Here is a 20758-nt window from a genome sequence, read left to right on the forward strand (position 1 = left end):
CCAAATGAGAGTGGGAGTCAAACCCAATGTACTGAGTCATGTTAAAGATCTTTTCAAGTCTGAGGAAAGTGTAACTCACAGAATAAATTACCGTACACAACATTTGCTTTTGGGCCAGTTAGCCAGTTACCACTTTGCAAGAAGCATTCAAGTGCTCTTATCTCCTGTTCTAAAAGGCTTGCTTTGACGTGTTCAAACATTAGCTGCTTGTTACAGGAAGACTTACTTTCCAGCAATACAAAGATTCAGTCTTTCATCAAACTTTTCTTAGCGGTACATTTACTCTCCCTGAAAAAATTGTTTCTGTTGATACAGTTCAACTACACTGAAGAAGAAGAAAAAGTTCAGTTCTGAGCAGATGGTTAGGATGACTGACTGCAAGCCAGGGCTAAAAAATAACTAAATATTGCTTGTGTTAAGAGCACTGTAATTTCTCTATATATCTCACTTATGATTCCTTAGTTATTTGTTTCCTCCTCAAGAAAAACAGGAGTTAGGAACTATTTCAGGATGTTTTCTCTTTTTTTTTTTCTTTTTTTTTTTTTAACCATGATTTTACTATCTTCTATTTATCATAGCATTTTCCAGCAACAGAAGGACCACGAAAAAGGTTTGTTCCATGATGTGAGAAATAGTTCTCCAGAAACAGGACTAAGATAGAAATCTCCCTCATCTTATGAGCATACAAGAAAAGACTCTCAAGAGTCTCAAACATCTCTTCATTCTCAAAAATTTCTTCCCACTGATTTTAGACAGCTAAAGGTTTAAGTCTTTGTTTGTGTCACTTTTGGCTGTTTCATTCTTAACATATTATGACTGATGAATAAGGCATGGGACGTTCCACAATATGCCAGCTGGGGCATTATGCAGCTGGACAAAATTATCCCCATTAGTTTAGTTTTTTGGACGATAAACCTTCTTGTTGTAGCTGAGAAATAGAGACATAGGACATAAATAGGAACATAACAGGACAAAATAATTCCATAAAACTAATGTTTTAATTTTGAACAAATGTGCCTTTAGCCAGAACGTTTGTGAGACGTCTTGTGATTACTGCAAAATGGGAATAGAAAGTGATTTTTGAATTCTGAAATATGGTGATTTAGAATAGAAAATCTGACTTTGAGTTACTTGCACTCAGAGAAACACAAAGTGTGATGTGTTCTGCTCCAACTAACCAACATAACAATATTGAATGCCAAACCTTGAATATCAAGCACTTGCAATGAAGTTCTCATAAATGATACACCTTCATTCAGGGAATAATTCTGAATAATAAATCTAAGAAGATTGTAAACTGCTCTTATACAATTCACAAATAGAAAAAGGAAATGAGGTTTGTCTAACAAATTATTTGGAGTGAATTATGCACCCAGCAGCTACCTTGAGTCCCTAATCTGTATTTTCTAAAATTTGTATGGGATATCTCCTCTAAAGAATTTGCAATATAATTACTTAGATCAGTCTTTTCCCAGCTGAATCATCTATGGCAGCATCAGTGTGCTTATGTATTCCTGGACAAGACTGCTTTATACACCTTTTCCTTATGCCACTTCCATATTACCTTTCTAAGCAGATTTGTCACCTGTTCTGGGAGACACTGTGGCCTCCATTTCCTTCAGTGACCTAAAATAATTAAGAGCTAAATCTCCTGTCTTCAAGGACTTTTGCATAAACTGAAATTTATGCACATGAGTAGCTTCATTGATTTTAGTGGGTCTATTCATGGGAGTACATTTAAGAAAACTTATTTGAAGTTTTGGGCTTTTAGGAGATTTGTCTTCTAATGTTACATGCTTCCTAATTTATCGGTAAATAGATTGGTTTTGCTCAGCAATGTCTGGAACATACACCGCTAACCAAAGGACCTAGGAATTATGTATAATAAAAATCCTCAATAAAATTAACTGATTTTTTTGCATTTATATAATTATTTTCTGCTAGATGTTTGTGATCTAGATGGAAACATATTAAATCAGAAAAAGACCCTGTGTGTCAGGATTTTCTTTTGCTTTTGAAGGGTACTTTGGTCAGATTCCCAAAAAAACTTCAGCATTTCATTGCAAATTACAGAGGCACTCGGTAGTAAATTTGGCTCTGAGCATTAAGAAAAATTGTGTATTTTTTCAGCCATTTGTGGGAGTAACATTGACACCAGAACAGGTATAAATGAGGATGGCTGTAATGCTTGTAACATATACAGACAGCACTGGAGCGCAGCAGTCAGCTGAAGGAGCTGGCTTGTGGAAGGGAGAGGCGGAAGGAAAATCTAAATGGGTTAGCTGTTAAGAACAAGAAGCTTTTGATTTAAGAAATATTAAAAGTGAGTTCCTGGATTTTATTCCTGACCCACACCCAATTAATATATTTTCCAAAACCAAGACACTGTTTTTGCGGGATTTATTTAATATTAATGGATGTATTAAAGGGATAAACTACTACATGTAAGATGCTTTTAATTTTTTTTTCCCAGGTTTTGTTTCAAAAATATGGAAGCTGCTTCTGACCTAATTGACCAAAAGTGCTTTTCTTCAGGAAACAGTGCAAAATATCTTCTTTTCGAGGCGAATGAATTTGGGGACTGGTGAGAGAGAGAAAGGTAATATATGCTAGAAGAAGTGCCAGAATTTGAAATGGAAATGAACCTTCAGCATAACATGCATTTTGATATTGCTCATACAACCATTCAGAACTTGTACTTCTTCATTTGGATGCATAAAAGTAGTTTAAAATGTCTGTTACAAGTCTTTTCTTCCTGCTACTTTTCCAAATTTCTTGGAAAGAGTATTTTTCAAAGTTATCTTATGACTCTTAGAACTTTCTGCTTCTAGGAAATCTCACACCAAGATAAGCTTATTTATTAAATAATTTCATCAGTTAAAGAAAAAATGTTCAGAATAAATTATTTCTTTTTATTAGGTATTTTTGCAGAAACGTCCAAGTATCTTATCCCAAATCTACTCAAAAGTTTATTTTTCTTCCAACAGCAAAGTTCATCAGTTCACTTACTATGATAATTATATAAATATTTTAATCACCAGAAAAATTACTGTAAAGGACTAAGCCTATTGTAAGAGAATAGTTATCACCTACCTGTTAAAGTATTTAATTTGGAGAAATTTTTCAGTAATGTAAAAAACCACAAAAATCACTAAAAGATTTTCTTACTGTGCTCACATGTTTCATAAACTAAAGGATTGCCTTTTGTGCACTTAAATTCTGATTTAAAAAACTCCAAACAATTTACACATTATCTCCTGGTTCTTTAGGTGAAGTACTGAACAAAGAATACTGAGACCCTTCCCAAGAGGTTGACCTTTCCCCCTGTGATCTAACCTCACTTTCCTCTCTTTTCTTCTTTTTAATAACTGCATGGACACCATTTACCGGATACAAGAGGAATAGCTTACATAAGGACACATAACCCAGGAATCATTTTAATATTCATGAGGTCATTGGCATTATTAAAGAAATTCAATAGGTAGTGAACATTGGACTGCGTTCCTCCACCATATATCTTTTATCTGGCTGTTAAAGTGGTGCATTACTAATGCAGTTTTAGCTTCTCCGTCTTTGGAATTGAACTCTTTGGTGGACATGTAATACATGCTCTAGATTCTCCAGTGTGCATACCTACATTAACATCTATAACTATTTATAGTTGCTACCAGGGTCCTAAGGAGATGAGAGTTCCCAGACCCAGCATGTTAGCTTTGAACTCACTGAAAGAAAGAAACAAATAATTTAGAAATTTCTCCCCTCAAGTCAAAATCTAGAGGCTCATTTCCCACATCAGATTTTTTTTTTCAAAACTTGCTAGGAAAGGCCAGATTTAGGTTTCAAAAATCATGAGGTAAAAAGGAACCCCTTATTGTTACTGGGGTCTTTTTCTGTACAAATCTTGACATTTTCCAATTGTATCTCCCTACAAAACAAGAGATCGTTTTAGGAATAAAAAATACAATTACTACATGAAAGGAAATTACATTCAAATGTTGTTAATTAAATGAGGGAGTGGATGTCAATGTTAATGTGTAGGTACATAAAAAGAACCTTATTTTGCAGATGTGTGACAGGGCTCCCCGAAGAACACAAGTTTTTCTATATAAATTCCATGGTAGTTGAAAGCTACATAATCAAAAACACCTTCTGAATTTGGCAGAAATTTAACATTGGCTGTTTAAAATAAAAGGTCTATATGGAAAGTTCAGTTTTGTTTTGTTGGGTTTTTTTATTCCCCTAGGGTGATTGTGGTGGAGGAAATATTTTTATCCAGGCCTCAGGAAACAGTGGTCTGGCCGCAGTGGTGCCGATGGTTACATGAACAGAATTTGCTCAGGGCAAAGCCTGCCATCACTTACGTCTGCCCCCAAACTCCTGGACTGCAAGAACTAATGTCAATATCCACCTGGAAATATCCTGTGAGGAAGGGCTGTGAAAGCTGCTACCCTGAAATAACCCTTCAAGCTCAAGTGAGGTGAGTCAGAAACATGCAAGCTATTGGTGTGGATAAGCAGAGTCCTACTGAGTTATATTTCAAACAAAAAAAATCTACAAGAAGCCATCACATAACTCTCTAATATAAATGGACTAAAATGACAAGAAACATAGTTTTCTGATTAAGTCTTTGTGCTTTTCAGGTGAATACTTACAACAGAGGCAATGTGGCATCCTGAAGTTTGCAAAAATCCTGCAGATTTTCTGAAGGTAGTTTTACCAATTTTCATTCCTCTTTTCAGGACCTTACAGCCATTTCTCACTTGCCCCTTCTAATACAAGGAAGTCCGGTTCCTATTCCAGACCTGAAAATTAGTGCACATAAATCTGTAGATCTATCTGGGTTCTTCTGCTGTAAGTCTGCCCATTCTGAACACCTTACAAACTGGTTGTCTTTTTCTTGGCTTCTTCAGAAAATATGGAATGAAGATGTTGACATCAGCTGTCAGGCTTAGAGTGCACATAGTTTCTTAAGTCCCAAAAGATCTTCCATATATAAAGTTCACTTATAATTTATGAGTTTAATCAACACTCTGTCTTCGATAACCATTCAAACACAAGCAGACAACTATCTATACTGATGGGTTTCATTTATGAAAATTTTCTTTTAAGATATTATATTTCACCTTTTCTTTTCTCTGTGTATTCCACTTTAGAGATACTTCCCATTGTGTTAGAGTTTAATTTTCTCTGCAGCCCAATTTTTTTATTAGACTTTTTTTCACAAGAAACCCCTAGCTTCCAAGCTGAAGAGCAATAGATATTGCTCTATCTTCCACTTTCTTCACCATAAAATATGACAAAATGCACTCTATTTTATTTTTGTTTTGGTGGCTGTCCTGTACCTTTACTTGTAGACGTAGCATTGTTTTCATTTTTGATTAACTTTGCTAGATGTCAGCAATCATCTCTTAGCTAAGTCATACATATTTGGAAATACTTCAGGAATCTCAGAGGAACACCATACAGTAGGTCAGCAATAAATTTTGCGGGGGGGGGGGGGGATGAGGGGCATGGAGGGAGGGGAAAAATACTGTTATAACATTACAGCTGATACCAGGCATAATTTTTTTAAACTGGCCAATACACTGAATTATTAATTCCATACAACTCAACTTAAACACAATACAGTGCATGAAAAACAGATGATAAAATAGGCTTTATTCTGGTTTACCTTTTTATTTGCCAAAGCAAGGAATTCCCACTAAAAAAGAATCAGTATCTGGAAAATTGCCTGGTTTTCAACCTGTGATGTTTAGCTGGTGGTATGGGGAGCTGAGCTTTCACTGTAGTCATGATGGATTAGCAGCAACTTTGGTAGCACTATTGGTAGACCAGCAAGAGTCTGAGACTCAGACTTCTTTTCTACATTCACCTTGCCTCAGACTTCATTTTTTCTTTCTTCAAATATTCTAGACAAAACTACTCAGTAGTATCCAACGAAGAGTCCAGGGAGATAGCCTTGTTTAGTATATACTGAAAAAATTCTGGCAGTCTTTCCTTTGAAGAGTTCCAAGTATTCTGTGCCTGAGAGCAAAGGCTTGAAGTTTTAAAAGGATTCACAGGACTGATATAAATCCAAACCCATTCTAGCTTGGACAAGTGAGGAACTTTTGGGAAAATATTTTCAACAGAGGTTTCACAGTATTACAGACTCATGTAGGTTGAAAGGGTCTTCAGGAGGTCTCTGGTTCAACCTTCTACTAAGAACAAGTTCAACATCAAATTCAGAAGCCAGGCTGCTCAGGACTTTGTCTTGTCAGGTCTTGAAAACCTCTAAGGTTGGATTCCATGACCTTTCTGGGCAACCTACTCTAGTACTTTATTATCTTCAGTTAAAAACGTTTTTTCTTACATCCAGTCAGAACCTCTCCCTGTCCAGCTAAGGCCATTATCTCTTGTTCTCTAGCCATGCATCTCAGTGATAGACTTATCTCTGCCATCTGAGGAGCCTACTCATAAATGTTGAAAGGTGGCTGTGAGGTCACCCTGCAGCCACCTCTCCAGGCTGAACAAAACCCAGCCGCCACAGATGTTCATTCTTTGTAGGGGCTGTTAGCCCTTGGATTATACTGATTTATGTCTTTCTTGCTTTGGGTTCCTAAAACTGAACACAGTATCTGGATTCAGCCACATACAGGAGAATAATCATTCCCTCAACATACCACACACATACACTTCCCACTGAGCAGTAAACTAGGGTGGATATTTAGGAAATAGGAAGCCTTTACTTTCTGAGATAGGGAGGCAGGCAACGGGCATAGCCAGTAAAACCAGCACAGAAAAGGTGTAAAAAAAAGCCAGATGGGGATCTTCATGGGTAGAACAGAGATCAGGACAGCTTAAGGATGTCTAAGCCCAACTGAAAATTCTGAGATCACACTTTTACTGTGGACAGTGAATCTCATGCTGAATTGACAAAGGACAGTGAGTCAAAATGGAGCTGGGTTAAAGGACCACCTGTGAGGAAGACATCGAACTGAGAAAGCTGTGGCAGATTGGAATTTAGAGGGCATCAAGGTTTGGGAAAATGCAAGGTGACATCTGTGAAAATAAATAATATGTGAATACATAATCAAATGCAAAACATTATGCATATTTAAAAGGCAAATTTTTTTGAGTTCTTGACTATGTCATTAGAGCTTTTGGTTGTGTGTAGCGTGTATCATTAAAGTATATTTTTTATTTGCATCATAGCATATACTGTTATAAGCAGTTGACTTTAAATTCCAAATAAAACTAAGAGCAGCCTATTTCTCCACCTAAGTTTTATTGTCAAATAATGGAACATCAGCAGAGCTCTCTGAAGGAAACTCAAAACCTCAGAGGCTGTTCAGCCTTTGCTCTTCTTTTCAAAAGGGAGATTTTCTTTTAAAGGAAACACTGAAATTAAGTTTTCTACCTTTCAATTCCCTCCAGCTGGAATCAGGAGTCATAATCTCTGGCTTCTTGAAGAGCAAAACTTGTTTCAACCATTCACGAAGGTTACTATTTTATGCACATGAGTAATGCAGCCTCTGTAAGTTGAACATGATGTTATCTCTAGAAATGTTATGCATAAGATTTATCTTCAAAGATATTTCTGAACTTAACTTATGCATATCTTTGCACTTAAGTTTGATTTGATAACCTGTCAAACAGATCTAATTTGTTTGTGGTTTTCTGTGCTCTTCTCTGTACTGGGAAGTACTCTTTACTAAGTACACATTGGTAAAAGGAATAGTAAGTTTATTAGCACCATGCACAGTTCCTCAACAAGAGAGAAAGGGAGAAAATAAAAGGCTGAGAGAAGAAGCACAAAAAAATAACAGGAAGGGAAAGGGAAAAGAGAAGGAAAAGGGAATGGGAACAGGAACACAAAAATGTAGAATATGACCATAAGTCTATCAAAGGAGACTTAGAATTTTATAAAGAGCCTTGAAATACAGTAGCAAAAAAAGGAATAAGTGTACAACCATAATTCAGCTTTCTTTTAAGACTGAATAGTCACTCTGGATGTTGAGAAGTCAGGTTATTGATTCTAAACCAATTTATTTCTTTTTAAAAAATGCCATGTGCTTGTTTAAAACATTAACTTGGTATCATTGTATCAGAACTCTACATACTTCGGTTAAAAGTGTGCCACCTTGCAGAACTTGTAAATTCACTACTTCGTGCTTCCAATCTCTCCTGCGTGGTTCTGGCTGCTTAGCTGGATTTATCTCTTGTGATGTATCATTAAAATGAGCATCCCAAGCAGCACAACCAGGATGACCAGCAGAAGGAATCAGGATGAATCCTGGAATATGTAGTCCAGGCAGAAGCACTGTCCTATAGTGAAGTTTGGAAGCCTGAAGTACTGACCTGTCACTGACATGAGGCCACATGTCAGTATTTCCACAGAGAAATATTTTCTCTCTCAAGTGAATTATTTTGAGGGTTGATTTTTTTCATCAAAATGTCAACACTTGACACACATAATGTCAATTTTCCAGCCATTCTACAGTAAATTGCACCCAATACAAATGTATGTGCATCTCCTCTCTTTTTCCATACTAGCTGTTTTTTCAATAAGAAATTATGGAAAAAAGTCACGCTATGTCAGAATCTACAGGCCCTAATAGTGGGATTCATTCAACAAAGTACAAAAATCTATAACTGAGACATCTGCTTCTGAAGTTGTCACCTTGGATTCTTTCCATAATCAGTGGAGAGAAATGGGCACTTTTAGGGTATGATTCATCTCATCCTGAAGTAGATGGCTAAAATAGGTTAGCTGAATCATGTTTTAAAAGCATCTCTTTCTCTCCATTGGCATTAGAGGGAATCTATGGTGACAATTTCAGACATTGACAGCTCAAGTTAAACAAAATTACTTATGCCTTAAGAGTTCATAGAGTTATTATTCATAAACCTGTTCATTTTATTTGTTTCCAAATATATGATGACTTTTTGTTCTCCCTTTTTTCTCTGTTAAACCAATCTTTTTATCTTCATTTTTTTCCTACCTACATTGCCTTACACATCCTTTTTCTATTCCCCTCACCATCACAAAATCAGTCTTGAAGCCAGCAATTTCAAGCCAAAATCTGAGATAAATAAGTGCATGCCATATTACCAAAACTGTGAGATTCTGCAGTACTGCTCACTTTTCTTGTTAGTGTCATCACTAGTCTGTGGTCTTTTAAAATACAAGCCCTGCAACCAAATTATTTACACCAGTTTTCTGATATAGGAGACCAGGATGAGACAAAATATTTCCCTGTTTTTTCCCCTACCTGGACTACACAGCACCCTTTAACAAAGGATGTCGTTTAACATAATAATGAATTTCCAACTTCTCTGTACCTATCTGTGGATGCCACAGATTACAAAACTGTTCTCTTTGATGCCTTTGCTCACATATGAAGCAAAAATTTTCCAGTAATTGCAGTGGCTTGGGAGTGAAGACTGCAAATACAAAGTCATATGATTAATAAAGTTAATAGGTGTTATAGTTAACACAACATTTCTGCGTTTTGCCATGCTACAATCCTATATGTACATGCCAGAGACAGTGATATCTCTTTTGAGCTCCTCTGGAAATGAAGCGTGAATGAAAGTCTAAACAGTGGTTGCAGATCTTTTCCATTAATTTCTCTAACATGTAGCAGCATTGCCTTAGCAGCATACTGAAGGAAAGCAAACAGCAATAAATCTGACTTCCCTCTGGGTAAACCCTGCAAAGGAATATAAAAGAGTGAGGGATGGGGTATGAATTTCGCTTCAATGCACCAGTAATCTGATTGGACTAAATCTGGGGTGGAAGACTCAGATTAACTCCCAGCTACATACTGCAGGTTTTCAAAAATTTCATAGTGCAAGAAGCAAAGAGGAACTCTTCTTCTTGATCACAGGCACTTATCTTTCACACAGTTTTCCCTACCTTGAGCCAAATAGTTTCTCTGCAGCTAAAGTATATCTTCCTGAGAGTTATCTAATCTTGATTTGAAGATCTCAGGAGATGGAAAATCCACCACTTCCCTCTATAATGTGTTCTGATAGCTAATAGCTATCAACATTAAAAGTGTGTGCCTTATTTCCAATTTGAATTCATCTGGCTTCAGGCTCCAGCCTTTAGTTCTTATTATGCCTCCCTCCACTAGATTACAGAGTCCTTTCATATCCATTATTTTCTGCCTGAGAAGGTATATATGCCATAAGCAAGTCACCTCTCAATCTTCTGCTTCATAAACAGAAAGATCCAAATTTCTCAACAGAAGGCATTTTTTCCCATTTTTGAAACATTTCTGTGTATCCTGTCTACTGTTTCCAGTAGCTTCATTGAGTCTTTCAGAAAGTGAGGACTGCAGATTTGATGCAATGCTCCAGCATTGTCCTCCCCAAATTACAACAGAAAGATCAACTCTCCTGCTCCCTCAGTGACCATTCAGAAATCATGCTGGGGATTTTCTACATCATCCCATTCTGAGCTATTGTTTGGTTGCTTATGAATGAATTTGGTTGCTACATGATTTCTATGTACTTTAAGCCACTGTTTTCAGTCATTCTGTGGTTTTCATCCTCACTTCTAGAAATGTAACTAAGGATTGGACTGTATCAAAAGTATCCTATTTCTAATAACTTAGTTTACTAAGCATTCTTTTCTACCTCCACAGAGTTCTCTTTGTTTTTTACCACTGACTTAACCATAAATTCTTCCAGGGGTAATTTTATGCTCACTTCTGGGTTGTTGACAAACATTTGCAATTATTCCTCTGGTACTAGTTCTTGTGAAATCAGAGGAGAAGCATCCCATGTTAGCTTTGCATTGTTTTGCATAAGAGTAGCAGCAGGGAAAGGGGTCTGACAAGTAATATTGTCTCGTCACCTTCTATAGGAATTCTTATATGTTAGGACTCATCCAGAATTATCACCAATGTGCTGAACATTTCTCCAGCTGCTCATAGGTATTCTTAAATGCTGGTTATCTAGTACTGCAGATTTCAGAATGTTAATCACTTGTATTTGTTGTTCAACACCCTCTTTGATTACTAATGGGGAATCATCTTCATTAGCTTTACACGATACCAGTAGGCCTGAACTTTTTTTTACCTTGAATGATTAAGTCACCTAAAGACATTCATTTTGATGCACGTAAAAGTATTGCAGAATTTGGGATGAACTGGATCAACAGCTGTAAGGCAACCAGGTATGGCAGGATCTAAATGTCATGCCAAAACCATAAATGAGTCTGCTTTCTTTAACATATACATATATATGTATATATATCAGTTACCCATGAGCTGGGGAAGGAAAGCTTAGATCTCCCTCTTCTTGACTGCAAATAAGGTTCCTGTTCTCTTGTCTCATAGAAAATGGTGCAAGCACTGAGATAAAAGTGATTTTACTGAATAAATTCTGAAGTTTCACCACATTTTCTAAGTACCAAGATACATATTTGGCTATTAAGAGCAAATCCAAATGCTGTCTAAAACGTTGTACTTTTATATTCTGAAAATATAAAGAAAAAATGCACCTGTTCTTATTTACCTGAAATTAAATATATTCATTACCAAAGAACAAAAAATCAATTATCCATAAAACATACCTAAACGTATAATTTTACTTTATCAGATTCAACCTATAAATGTTTATAAAGTTGGCACATTCAATATCATACTGAGCAATTTTTTGCCTTCAACTTTCTGAAAGTTCTGCAATATATGTAGATTATTTTCTTTGGCAAAAATTAAGAATGCCATCCTGTTTATAGCTGTGTTTGTCATACATTTCTGCTTGGTTCCTCCAGACGCTTATATTAATTTCCCGTGTTTTATGGGTTCTAATGGGGTATACAAAGCTTAGGTCCATATTACATTTGTCAACACAAAATCTTCAATTAGTTATGCCATTTCGTATCATACATCTACTCCAACCAAAGTATCCAGGGTATCTACCAGGGTATCTACCCTGCCCGTGAGCTGGATCCCCCTTGGTCAGTGCAGCTCACTGGTCTAGCAGAATGACGTCCCAATGCCCGTGTTCCACAAAAGCAAAACCTTCATCTTCAAACATACTGTGCAGCCAAAGTTTCAACAAGAGTGTTCTCTGTCTTTTGCTCTTTCTTTTGGGGTCAGAATGATTTCCCAGACAGTCATGTTTATTACCTTCCTGCGCTACCATCCTTTCATCTGCTATTTCATTTTATTCTGGTGAATACAGCATAAGTATAAAGACTTACTGATTTTGCCCATAAAGGTTCCCAGTTGTGGTATGGTTAACTTGTGGTTTGCTTTTCAGCAAAATAATTGAGAAATGTCTGGAGGTGATCTGAAGCAATATACAGCAGTGTTCCTGGTCTGTGCCTATACCAGTAACTAAAAGAGGTTCAGAAACAAATCTTTTCCCCAGAGCCCAGTGTTACATGGTGAGGTCTACACTACTTATGACTTTTCCTTTTTTTGGGGCGCAGATTTGTCTTGAATCACTTTCAAACATAGTCTGCCAACCACTAAGCAGTGTAGACTTTCAGCGTCATATTTTCAGGACCACAAAACCGCATCCATGCTGTGCCTAACAATTAGCACACACACTCACAATTCATTAAAGTCAGCCAACATACCTAGAAGCTTCCTATTTATTTAGCTACATAATCTCCACTTTTAAAGGGTGTTTATTTAGACAACTCAGAATTCATACCTTAAATGTCCTTGCTGGATCACTTTTGTATTATTTGATCACCTGTGGCTTAGACTTTCTAACACCTCCTTTTACCCAGGGTCAGGCTTATCTGAGTGTCATTACTGAGCTCCATTTCCTCAGTGGCAGGAGAAGAGTTTATACCTGATAGGATTCAACTTCAGATTCTCCTGAAAATGGGAGACTTCCAATTGGGACTCTGTAGAAGGCACACAGATTTGAGCCACTGCATTAACTGCTGAGATGCACTCCTGGGGTAGGAGGAAGCATCCTGCAAGATCAGTGACTCTGGGAGCCTGGCTGAAGTGACCTGCCCAGCATTGCCTCCCAGCCCTGTCCCAGGGAGATTCCCACAGTTACTTGGGAGCCACCTAGTCCAGGTGCCTTAAGAGATGATTTCCATTTTGTGGAGAAAACAAACAGAACAATAAAAAGACAGCTAACATGCAGTTCAAAGACCTTTGACAGCTTCCTCTGAATCATGCTCTACTGCAGCCCCAGACAGAAGAGTGGATTAGATAATATTGACAATCAGTGCCTGTTCAAATGCCCATTTTAACTGAAATAAATACTGCCTGTACCAAAGAACAATATTTAGGATAGAAAAATTTCACCTGTCTCTATTGTTATGTAATGTAATATAAGTGCATATACTTAACTAAATAAAATGGTTGCATACCACCTTGCTTCTTATGACACTTATCACAAAAAGATACTCAGTGCAGTCCAGTACTGTGTTAGGGAAATGAGAGGAGCACTTATTCCTTCACATTAGTTAACATGTCAAAAGCTTTTTATCTCAAAGATATTAGATGGTAAGAACAGTGTGTTTCAACTTCTAAATTGTCATACATCAAAGATTTTGGAGGACTTCTTTTTTAAATTGACAGTTGTCATTTAATATACAGTATGATCCAAAGCATATTATTTCTGAATGTTACCAGGGAGATTTCATTGGCTTTTGTGACATTTCCAGTCTTTGGTATAATTGGCTAACAGCTTTTTTAACCTAATGTCTTTTAAGAAATAGTGTACCTGGTGGTCTGGGGTATCATATCTACTGTTTTCTCTTTTCTTTGTTGTCCAAAAATGTTACCGTAATGATAAAAAGTGACATTATTTTAAAAGATAAGAAACACCAAAATTATTTTCTGTCTGACCTTTACAGTTACCAGAACAAGCGGCTTCTGTTAGCAAAATAGTTCAAGCTTTTTATTACAAAGGATATTTGGCAGTATTCCATATGAAAAAAAATACATGTAGTTCTTGTCAAGGGAAGTCATTAAGCCCTCTCTCCTTATGCCATGCTAACATTTTAACAAAAATAAAATTCTGGGTATTTTAAGATAGAAGAGGAAGTTGACTGTGAGAGGCAGGGATATTTCACATAACACTCTTTATGAGTGTACTAATGCAGTTTTATGTCTTTGACTGCACTACTTTGAAGCAAATACGGTGGGTTTACCCAAGAGTTCAAGGAGATTTTGGTGACCTTCATTTCCCAGCTGCACATTTATGCATTCAGAGTTTTCTTCTTCACCCTGGTCTGTTTTGTTATTAGAATGATTCTCCTTCTTTAGGGGAGGCTGGGAGGTAAGACGGACAAATGACTCAATGGCTCAATGTGGCTAAATTGCTATACTTATGATTTTTAAAATAATTATAGTTACTCCTCATTGCTTCTGTTTTTTCCAGGTAAAGGCTTACAAATAAATTCTTAGCTCCGCTCCATACCTCTCACTTTCGATTTTACAGGTTACCATAGAATTTGAGAGGTGAAAGTGCTTGAGATTTCAAAGTTGCATCCAGCACAGATCCTTTTAGCTACTGTTGTTGTTGCTCTGGTTCTTGAGCCCAAATAAGGATGATATATGCCTTGCTTTCAGCTCACATGACAAAGATATGACATTGTTGTCACTGATGCTTAAGAATAACTGAATGAGTCACATTACAATAGCAACAAAAGTTAGAACAAAGCCCTCTTTCTTGTTGAAAGAGTTTGCTGGTTTACTGTCTTTTGCTCAGCTGGTGGTACTGAACATAGCCTGCAAATGGATGAAATACATTTTAGGCGCATGAAAGCAAAAATAGTTTTTAAAAACATAACATTCCTTTAGGAAAATAATTAAAGGCAGCTACAGTCATTAGCTCTGGAATACGTAATTCTTCCCATGATTCCTAATATAAATTGAATGTTATTACATGCCACAGTATTAAAGAATATATGAGATAAATATCTTCCCGCTTTAAAGACAAGTGGTCTAAACCCTGAAAAATTACAGTATATGCAAATGAACATAAAGGACTGACTTCACTGACCATTTCTTTGTGTTTGGGGGATAGATTTCTGCATGGCATAATATTTCCACTTGCATTGGTTTCCTGGCATGAAAATGTTTATTGCACTCATTAGCTAAGAGGATGTCGGCACTGGTCCAATGAACACAGATCTGCCTTCTGATTTCAGCCATTAAATTGCAATGGGATTCATAGGCTTAACATTGTGGGTGTGAGAATAATAAAATGGAACTCCATCTTTAGCCCAGTTACCATGGATGCAGTTAAAGGTCATAGTGGCAGCTGCTAACTAGTTGCCTTTTTAGCTGTATTTCCCCTCCTGCTATGTGTTTTTGTGTACCTTAGTTTCTGCAGGTCTGCCTTAGAGCGATTCCACTTCCTTAACTTGGCATATGGGTGTCTTCCTCAACATAATCGGTGCATTCCCATAAATATACTTGTTATGGGCATCCCTGTATTGAATTATTTGTAATTTAATGAAAAATTAATGCAAAGACCTTAGCAAAAAAACAGAAATGCAGCCTGCTCAGCACCCCAAATTATTTCTATTTTCTGCACTCTGCTTCACATTCCTAGCTGGGGGTGGGGGGAAGGAAAGAAAAAAGGCCTGTATATAGTGAATTCCCATCTCCGATTAAACTCATAATGGGTTCAGGCACTGAGGCATTCACAATGTGGAACATCAACTACTACTTCTCCATTCGGCCCAAAGTCCTAGGAGTTAATTCCCTGTACTGCATGAAGTGTCAGAGTAATTACCGCTGATCAGCCCTATTTCTCAGCATTCTGTCCTGCTTTGAGAGGCACCCTGTTTATTGATGCACCGCCACCTCATCACAGTGCTTTCATTCAGCCAAGCTGCTTAATCGAAAGGGCTTGGACAATGCAGGATTTTCAAAGAGTAGTGGAAAAAAAAATTAAAAGTAGCCAAGTAAAATAAAGTGAATGGTAAAGAAACCTGAAAGCTCTACAAAATATTTCCTTATGTCAACACTTCATTTCAATAGATTTTAAAACTCTTATTCATTTCCAAAAGAAGGTACTGTGAGTCTTTTCTGAGGTGACTCAACTATGTGATCACATCTTTTGAAGATTTTTAACACAGTGCTAGAAGCCCTCCTCAAGGAACATTTATCAGGTTTTGTTCTGTTCATATGCAAGCAGTGACAGTGTCAACCTTATGAACCACAACGCAAAGACATTTTTTTTAAAGCTTTTGCCTCTCTATTTTAAAGATACATTTATACAAGTTGTCATTTTCTGAAAATAAATTAAGTACTACTTGAGCCAAGTTATTTCGGTTCCACACAAGGGTGGTTTCTGGTTCTCCTTGGCAGGATGCCACTTTATTCACTTTTATTTCAAACACAATGTGAATCTTTTAATTAGAGTATAGTATATAAGTATGATGGCTATAAAGCCTACACTGTGACTTATTCATGCTCCTCCTCTCTTTGCACTTCTGTGTATTTCAGAGAGTGGCAGAAAGTTACGCCGAATTAATTTCAACCTAAATACTATCAGGCTTTATGTGTTTGCTAGAAAGAAAGAAGATAGACTTATCTGGGTTAGCATTTTCATTAGGACTCGGTGTTTTCCTTGATTAAGTTGCTTTTGGGCACTTGTATATCTGAGGCTACCCAGACTGTAGTAATTTTCCAGTTGATCCTATTTTGACTGGAGGAGTGAAATATATTGCCCCATGGAAGAGGAAACAACAGGTAATGGCAAGCATAATGTAAATCAACCAGTTATCTGTTTGCTGGGATTCTTTTAATGGCATCACTCCCCTCTGTGGCTTTGCTTCATTAAAAAGAAATTTTTCATAAGTTGTTCAGCAGTGTTGTTGAAAATAAGAAAATAAGACTGCTACAACTATTCCAGTGTCCTGTTTTACTATTTTCTCCACCGTAGTTTAAATCAGAGAGTTTCTTCTTGTGCCTTGTTTACTGTTGATATTTTCTGGCTGATTGGATAGGAATGACATTTTGACAATTTACTGTAGCAGTAAGCACTGTAAAAACAAAAGGTGCTGATGAAAACTCAGAACCCATTATTATGTAAATTATGGCTGACTAACAGATTCCATCTCCCAGTCACCATCATTGAGACCAGTTTTACTCAATGATAATAATTTTCATGATTGCAGTCTTCAGAGAGATCAGAAATATGCTCTAGCTCTTGCATTTATCTACAGCGGGTACTTGACCCTTAATTAAATTCTGAAACTTTTTTATATAATAAGGCAAAATACAGATGACACTTCTATTCAAACAAAGAGCATCAAACATAGATCTACCAAATAAGATAAAGGTATTTCAGACTTACCTTCTTGTAATGCTAGCAAACACGAAGACAACAACCTCCTTTGAAAGAGAGCTTAAAGTTTAAAATGAGGAAAAAAAAAAAAAAAAAGGAAGCATCCTGTTGGGCAATTTAAATGTTGCACTTCAGTGCTGTGTCTGCTAAATGTTGGGCTTGCCCTGCAGAATGGTCTTGAACTTTATATTAAAATATGCATGGCAGCAAAAAAAACGAATGAGCTTTGAGTATATAAATGATGTTTGCTCCCCTATATTATTGCATTCATAAGTGCAAAAAGATTATAAGGTAAATAATTCTTATAATAGGTTTATAAGGTAAAATAATCATCACTAACTTTCATAGGACAGTAGTCTCCTAAATCTTGAAAACTGTTCTTTGTAAAACTATTCCTCCTAAAAACAGCTTAGAAACAACTCAAGGTGCTGCATTACTGAGCTACTGTTCTGCTGAAATAAAAATGATTAAACATTGTACAAGCAATTAATTTGGCATATGTTTATGTATATATGTTTCAAAGATAAGATTGGGGGGAAAAGGGTACACTATAGAGAAAAAGGAAATGGGGCTTTTCATTTAATATTTACATATTTTAAGACAGCCCTGCAAGCTTTTGGAATTTCTTTCCTCTCTCTCCTCCCCATTCCAGTTTTCCCCTCTCCTCCCCACCTTCCTCATCAGTTTTTCAAATGAGAACATGGCCATTTCAGGTAAGCAGCAACAGTCCAAGTAAACAGTCAAGCTAAAAAGGTAGGGTATTATAAAAATGGAGATTCAGTATTTCTTTAGACATAGCACTTTGCTAAACTGTCAGTTCATAGAGCCAATGAGCTAAGAAAAGTAATTACTTAAGTGGATTTCATGAAGAGTAGAAAGATGATTGTGCCACATTAAATAACAATTGTATCCTTAATGATGTGTTGGACTATAATACAAACATCCTTCTGCCATTATATGCACTACAATATACCTTTCTAATTACTCTGGTGGCTTCCTCTTCCTTTATTAAGATGCTGTGCTTTCAGAGACTATGTGAGCATTATATGAGCTTTTTTTTTTTAAACTACAGTGAATGCAGCTGCATGGTCATTGATAAATTGGTTATAAATTACTGACACGTTGTATGTGAATGGAATCATTGTTTTTTTACTTTTTATTTTCTTCATAAAATATCATTTTTCTTAGACGAAATGTAATGAAATTCCAAAAAAATTATTTTTCGGTGGTTTTTTGGCATTTCTAGATATGTAAGGAGCATAGTAATGTAAGTCCAGATAATTAATAAGGCAGATTCAAGACAATATGTCAAACCTATGAAACAAAGTTAGAACGGGGTAGATAATTTGATATTATTAATTTCAGTGATTTCTTCCTTATAGCCTGTGAACCCTTGGGGATCCTTGGGCTTCCTGTCAGTGGTCCCTGAAAAAGCTATTTTATCATCTGCAAGTTTAAATATATTGCAGCGGTATGCTTTTCCACTAAAAACATTTTTAGATTGTCTCAAAATTCAAAAAGGTTGAAAACCACTTCTCCATTTCATTGCTTATATTCTGATCCCTTGGAGATGGAAACCCTACGCTCCTTAGCACAGCCTTCTATAAATCAGTACAGTTTCTATGATTTCTAGAGTTACTTTGGTGCACCGTCTGACCACTCATTAGACTTGATTTCCTAACATTCTGTCAGCATACAGAATACCTGGACCCGGTTACAATTTATACACATTAATAGTCCCACTGAAGAAAAAGGAAACATCTTTTATGTGGAAATTCTTCCAAGTGTATAAAAGGATTGAAGAACTAGGAGAAAAAACCATAAAACTGGACAATTCTGGATTGTCTGTCGGAGCCTCACTTAACTCTTACCTCTTGACTTTTTTGTGCAAAACCAAACTTGAATAAATATGTGAACAAAGCCTGAAAAATATACTTCTCTGTTGTCTCTTAGTAGAGATGCACTCCTTTAACTCATAACTCATGCTCTTCTGCTATCAATTAGTGCCATTAAGAACAATAATTCCGTGAAAGGTTCAGACTACTTTTATGCACATTTCATTGCAGCCCCAAATTAGGTAGTTGGGAATTTTATCAGTAAAATCAATACAAAGTTCCTTACAACCGTTGGGTGACCTGAAGTTAGCTTAGAGCGAAGAGGATAATATCCTGGCTTTGGAAATCACGTTTGACCACTTTGAAATACAGCAATAATAGGAAAAATATGTCATAGCCTGAACAAACTATTTTGTGGTTGTCATCAATGTTATATTCCCTTTGTGAAAAACTAGGACACATTATACAGCTAGTTTCACATCTGACTGTTCACACATTGTCAAAATAAGAAGAGACAATGTCCACAATTTGAAATAAAATCCATGTATAAAATTAATCTGCAATTAACATAATCCATATCCTACTAGCCGCTCAGCAAGTATATTTCCTCTTTAGTCACAAATTCTACTTTTACAGTAAGAGCTCTGTGCTTGGATCGTGTGCTAGGCAGAATTATGGGAATCTTTATAAACTCCCTGCTGCACTGCTTGGTTAGCTAAATGCAAGATTAGTAAATGGTCCTTGGAAAGTAAGCAGAGTAGTTCCCCTGCATTTGAAACATATATACATAGCCATATATTCTTCTGAAATCAGCCGTATGAAGCCTGAGGGGAAAAAAAATAGTGTTGCCTGGTAAAACTGCAACTAAGTGAAATTTTTGTACTGGGGTGAGCAAGTATCAACTGAGAATAATCTTTCATTTTTACCTGTACTCATTATTGTCTGCAGAGTATCCATTACTCAGTACTACCCAGAATTGGGCTGTCTGTGAGGTGACAAATTCTGTTGCTCTGTTTGCTGAAAGAGATGGGTAGAACAATCTTCTTCTTTGTTCTGAAGTTTAGCACTTACCTACTTAGATTTGCTCAAATCCAAGCATATTACATCTTGAAAAAATGAAATAAATTATTGAAAATGTGCTGCTTATGGCATTTTCCACTGTTTTTAAGAAACAAGTACTGCTGGGAAAGGAAGCAAAATGTGAAACTGGACAAAGATAGTTGCATATAATGATTCAGGTACACTTTATTAATTTTAATTGTCACATCATGTCACAGATCTTTCTGACTGCCAGGGAGGATGGTGAGTCAGTCTCTCTTTATGTTCGGGAAGAGTTACTTCCCAAATTAGTAGTTCATGTACAAGAAACATGTAAGTTACACCTGACACATTGAGAATTCTGTTCAGTAGGGGACTCCAAATGTGTTTTTCCAAATTGAAAATTTTCAGTCTTAGAAATCTTTAGTCAGAGGATGCCTTTCTCCTAAGTGCCTAGACTCTGCTGAGATCTTGATTTTCAGCAGGGTGTCTAATATTCCTTGTTGTCTGAAGCTCTTGTACCTAGAAATGCTTTAGTGTAAAAAAAAAATTACTCAGCTTTCTGTTTCTGCTGGGTTAAGGCACCAGTTTGTTTTTCAGGTGCTTGTTTT

At 36.5% G+C, this 20758-nt stretch overlaps 1 long non-coding RNA gene across 2 annotated transcripts in view; it reads left to right on the forward strand.

Moving 5' to 3' along the window:
* The window catches only part of LOC116440092, a 177555-nt gene that overhangs the window by 25433 nt on the left and 131364 nt on the right, over positions 1 to 20758 (forward strand). For both annotated transcript variants that reach the window (XR_004238407.1, XR_004238408.1), the window contains 3 exons: positions 2474 to 2599; positions 4244 to 4477; positions 4641 to 4707. This is a non-coding gene — a long non-coding RNA (uncharacterized LOC116440092). The remainder of the gene's footprint in view (positions 1 to 2473; positions 2600 to 4243; positions 4478 to 4640; positions 4708 to 20758) is intronic.

The sequence above is a fragment of the Corvus moneduloides genome, chromosome 2 (genome assembly GCF_009650955.1).
Source record: "Corvus moneduloides isolate bCorMon1 chromosome 2, bCorMon1.pri, whole genome shotgun sequence".
NCBI lineage: Eukaryota > Metazoa > Chordata > Aves > Passeriformes > Corvidae > Corvus > Corvus moneduloides.